This window comes from Cebus imitator, unplaced genomic scaffold, assembly GCF_001604975.1.
Source record: "Cebus imitator isolate Cc_AM_T3 unplaced genomic scaffold, Cebus_imitator-1.0 Scaffold619, whole genome shotgun sequence".
NCBI lineage: Eukaryota > Metazoa > Chordata > Mammalia > Primates > Cebidae > Cebus > Cebus imitator.
This window is the reverse complement of record NW_016107934.1, coordinates 296,236-301,539: the sequence shown is the minus strand read 5'-3', so window position 1 is coordinate 301,539 and position 5,304 is coordinate 296,236. Positions and strand designations below refer to the sequence as shown.

At 42.2% G+C, this 5,304-nt stretch overlaps 1 long non-coding RNA gene across 1 annotated transcript in view; it reads left to right on the top strand.

Moving 5' to 3' along the window:
* Positions 1–3,068: 3,068 nt before the first annotated feature.
* Positions 3,069–5,304, top strand: part of LOC108295102 — a 5,830-nt gene continuing 3,594 nt past the window's right edge. The window contains exon 1 of the long non-coding RNA XR_001821276.1: positions 3,069–3,244. This is a non-coding gene — a long non-coding RNA (uncharacterized LOC108295102). The remainder of the gene's footprint in view (positions 3,245–5,304) is intronic.

Below are 5,304 nucleotides of genomic sequence, written 5' to 3'. Positions count from 1 at the left end.
GTGATCCACCCGCCTCGGCCTCCCAAAGTGCTGGGATTACAGGCTTGAGCCACCGCGCCTGGCCTAACAGTGTTTTTTATCCCCAATTTAGCCACAGAGATGGCCGTGTCAGAGTCGTGAGAGTAATCATAGTGGAGTTAACCTTTACGGAGAGCTTCCTGTATGGCAAGCAACATTCACAGTACTTTACAGGTATGACCAGTCCTATGAGGTAAGTCCTATTCTCCTTGTCATTTGAAAGAAGAGGAAACTGAGTTACCAAAAAGGTAAGTGCCTTGATCAACGTAGCTTTTCAGCATTAATATACATCATTCTTATCTGGATTGTTTCAGTATTTCTGTACATGGTGATTCTTTTAATTTGCATCAGATCTTAAAGAATTAAGACCTTTCTCTTATACAGATTAAACATTGACCACTGACAAAGACACTTCTGCTCTGAATATGAAATCCTGTGCTTGGTTGGTCTTGGGGCCCACTGTGGCAAAGTTCTGTAGACTCTGTCCCACACTCCGTCATCAAAATGGTTCTATATTACAGTTCTAATTCCCAAGTACAGCGCTGTCACCTACTGCCCCAGTCAGTTGTAGAGTTTGCCACAAGTAATTTGTTGTAAGTAATTAAGTTCTGAAGTTTGCAAATAGAGCACTTTTCATGTAAACTGGAGTAGATGTGAGACTATCCTTGCCTAAGGTCACCTCACTCCCACACATTCCCTTGTGCTCTCAGAGTAGGAGAGAAGCAGGTGAAGCCTTCACAAATTTGTGGAGGAGGGTTACCAGCCCACAGCCCATCCTGCCTCTGTACCCAGGGAGGGGGTAGTACATGCATACGTGTGGGCCTCTGCAGGAAAAGCATGGGGAGCTACAACTCCAAATGGAAGGAATGAAAGGGGAGGAAACAATGAAAAATACTGAAGAGTAGGAAAAGGTGTTCCTGCCTCAACGCAACTGAAAAAACAACTAGACATTTTTGTTTTAGTCGTTTTTCCTCAATTAGCATCAGGAAGCTAAATTCAGTTCCCTACCAAAAAAAATAGCTATGCGTGCCCAGCAGGGAGAGATGATGGAAGCACCATGTTGACATGTTTATGTCTTAGCATGTCAAAGGCTATCAAGATGGCCATGAAAAGAATGGAACCTCCTAAAATCTTTATGGTTAAAGAAATGTTTTCTCATCAATGAACAGCTTGTCAAGGCCAGATAAGCAGCATGAAAAGCAGAGAAAAAACTTTTGTTTGCTTATTTAGAGAATTGTTCTCAATGATTCATCTGCTTACAATTTCCAGAAAGAAATTGCCATCCCTTGCCCACTGACTGGTTGCGAAAGGTCTCTTACAGTGTTAAATTGTCCTTTTTCTTCATTAATCTTTGCATCTTATATTAAGAATGTTCTTGCATGGTAGTGAGCAGTTAGGGCCACTCTCTGCTAATGAGGTCAAGGTTAGGGACTATAAACCTAATTCAGATAGCTAACTCATTGTATTTTATAGTTTAGAAGCTGGACACCTAATCCCAGATAGACATCTTCCAACCAATTTAATGCCTATGTTCCAGGCCAGTGCCAACCTAGCCCCTTCTAGAGAAGTAAATCAAAGCAATGTCATTTGGGTATATCTTGGTATATAAATGGTAAATCACTGTTATTCTCCAGTATCAAATAATAAATTTTTTTTTTCTATTTAAGGGCAGCCTTATCGATAATAGTATTCCCAACTTTTAAACTCTTCCTGTGGTTTTCAGGGGTGTTAAATCTTTTGGCTTCCTTGAGCTACATTGGAAGAAAAAGAATTGTCTTGGGCCACACATAAAATACACTAACACGATAGCTGTTGAGCTTTAAAAACATCGCAAAAAAAATCTCATAATGTTTTAACAAAGTTTACGAGTTTGTGTTGGGCCATGTTCAGAGACATCCTGGGCCGCATGTGGTCCGCGGGTTGCAGGCTGGATGAGCTCGATGTATGTGGCAGACCCTCCCTGCTTTTGCAGGCTCCTGCCCCAAATGACTTTTGATGGGGATTAATATCAAAGGAGCGTCTACCTTTACTCAATAATCCTCTAAATTTTGAGGTGGTCTTTCTAATGTGGAATACATTTTTAAAAAATGTTTTTGTCTTTTTTTTTCTTGACAAAGGTAACTTATTTGCATTATTGAAACCCTTAAAAATGCAGAAAAATATAAACAAAAATATTAAACCTCCTATGGACGATGTAGGAAGAGTTTTTGGAAATAACTCTGACTGAATAATAAGGCAACTTTTTGCATTTAAGTAATTTGATTGAATTATCGACAGTCCCCAGTGATTGACTTTTACACTGCAGAATGACTCCTATCTCCCTGTGCCATTGTTTTCACATAGTTGTTTATTTAAAAAACTGTTATAACTGTTTTCTGTTGTATAAATGCCAATCTCTGCTGAGAAATGCCATCAGATGCTTTTCTGTAAATCATAGCATAGAATGTATCCTACTCTCAAAAACTACTGTCGTTAAAATATTATTGTCCTTGTAACAGAAGAAAGAGGTTGATAATTCTGGAAATGAAATATTTCAGAAGAATCATGAATGAATGAACAGTAGTATTTACTACTTGAATAGACAAAAATAAATTAATGAATTAGAGGATATAGGACATAAATATACCTAACATCTAAGGTCCATAACCTCCACAAATCATAGTTGTAGAAAACCTTATTTCAAAATGGTGTGATGGATAAATAGTCTTAAGCCATTTTCATTTTTCTTGATTTACCTTGGTAGTGGCAGAATTTAATCATGTTTCCACTCTTAATAAGTCAAAGTCAGGGGACAACTGATTCCATCTCATGCTTCTACACGTATCAGGAAGAAGAAACGACATTTCCATGCCTCTAAAGCAGAGATGCTTCTTTAGTACAGGATAATGATTTCTAGTTCCACTCCAATTCTAAACTTTTCAAAGAATGGAAGGCAAGAAAAGGAATGAGGAAGATAGAAAGGACCAGGCAGACTTTATGAAAACTTAGGAGATCTCAGTAGGTGAACGGTCTGATGCACAGCAGGTGATCAACTCTTCCTTTATCATTGGCAAGCTTCCACAGGCAAGTGCACATCCTGCTGAAAGTGAGGAAGAAAATGATCTGTCCACACCCACTGCCTGGAGAAAGAATGATCGCTTGCTAGAATCTGGATGACTTCAGGCCTAGCCAAACGCCAGCTATGCTAAGGGAAGCTGAGGTTCTTGTCCTGGAGAATTGCAGAATGGTGGGAGAATGTATTGTCTAGACACTTGCATTTCTCAGAGTTTGAATGGAAGTGTATTCCCAGGTTTAGTAATAGCCCAGCATCCTCTCCTTATGAATAAGGCATGTGTGTCTAACAGAGAAAGTCTTAACCCTTGAGAGGCAGGGAGGCATAAGGAAGAACCAGAGACCTGTTCAGTGACCCCCACCTTTGTTCACTTACAAACTTGCTGTGTGACCTTGGACAAATCACTTCATCTCTGGGTCTTTGGTTTCCTAATGAGTGTAATGAGATCCTTTCCAGTTCTAACTCTCTGCGATTCTCCTCATATGTGGGACTATAAACCCCAATGCTGCTTACTGGTCCTGCAAATGACGTTCAGATAAAGAGTTGGTGCTTGTTGGTTTTTAGTTTGGCGGCCACAGACTCCGGGTTTTGTAACAAAAGTATATTAGTCTTTTCTTGCACTACTATAGAGAAATACCTGAAACGGGGTAATTTATAAGAAAAGGAGGTTTAATTGGCTCACAGTGCCACAGGCTGTGTAGGAAGCATAGTGCTGCATCTGCTTTTAAGGAGGCATCATGGTAGAGAGCAAAGCCAGAGCAAGCATCTTATGTGGTAGGAACAGGACCATGTGACGGGAGGAGGTGCTACTATTTTTTTTTTTTTTTTTTAGACAGTCTTGTTCTGTCGCCAGGCTGGAGCACAGTGGCACGATCTGGGCTCACGGCAACTTCTGTCTCCCAGATTCAAGTGAGTCTCCTGCCTCAGCCTCCCAAGTACTGGGACTACAGGCACATGCCACCACGTTCAGCCAATTTTTGTATTTTTAGTAGAGAGTAGAGATGGGGTTTCACCATGTTGGCCAGGATGGTTTTCATCTCTTAATCTCGTGATCTACCCGCCTCAGCCTCCCAAAGTGCTGGGATTACAGGCAGTAGCCACTGTGCCCGGCCCAGTGCTACACATGTTTAAACAACCAGATCCCACAATAACTCACTCACTCAGGACCAAGAGAACAGCGCGGAGGGCTGGTGCTGAACCATTCATGAGAATTCTGTCCCCATGATCCCATCACCTCTACCAGGCCCCATCTCCAATACTGGGGATTACAATTGAACATGAGATTTGGGTGAGGACACAGATCCAAACCATATCAAAAACCAAGTGCATATACCACAGCTTCATTGTTTTCTTCTTCCAGTTCACACACAGCAATACTAAAACTTACCTTTTTGACAGTGGAAGAACTATAACAATGATGACAAAAAAGTCACTTCAATAATAATGAGACGGGAGAGTGCTCTGGCCCCCACTTGCAGGGTATGTGACAAAAGGTGCAGCTCTCTGTTCGACTGCCATGAGCTCAAACCCCTTACAGGAGGGGAGCATGCAGACAGGCAGGTGCAGGTATTGGGGCTCTGGCCACACAGCAGTGTCTAGGGGCAGGTTCCTATGACCCCAGTGTTACAGTGCTCTTTTTATTAGCTCTGCCATCCACAGAGGGCTTAAGTGTTAACCAGCTCACTGGCCCCTTGGTACCCAGCACCCCAAAAGAATTGGGTCACACATGGACTTGAAAGATGAATGCAGGGGTTTTATTGCATGGTAGAGGTGGCTCTCAGCAGGATACATGGGGAGCTGTAAGTGGGGAGCGAGTGGGAAGATGATCTTTTCCTGGAGTTTGGCCATCCAGTGGCCAACTCTTCTCCAACTATCCCCAGCCAACCTCCTGTGTTCACATGCTCCTTCTCTTCTGTCTTCCTCTGCGGTGATGTTCCACCGTTTGCTTCTCTCCTCATCTCCTAGTCTGCCTCTGGAGCCTGGAGTTTGGGGTTTATGTGGGTACAGGATAGGGGATGTAGTGGCCAAAAGGCAACTTTTTGGGAGCAAAACCAAGAATGCCTGTCCTCATTTAGGGCTGCGGGTATCCAGGCTTGAGGGTGGGGCCTTTGCTGGGGAACCGCCCTCTTCTACCCACTATTTCCCCATCTCTTGTCTGTATCAGTAACTCACTCAAGCTTACTTTTGAAGTCTCTTTTCTTTCTTTCTTTCTTTTTTTTTTTTTTTTTTTTTTT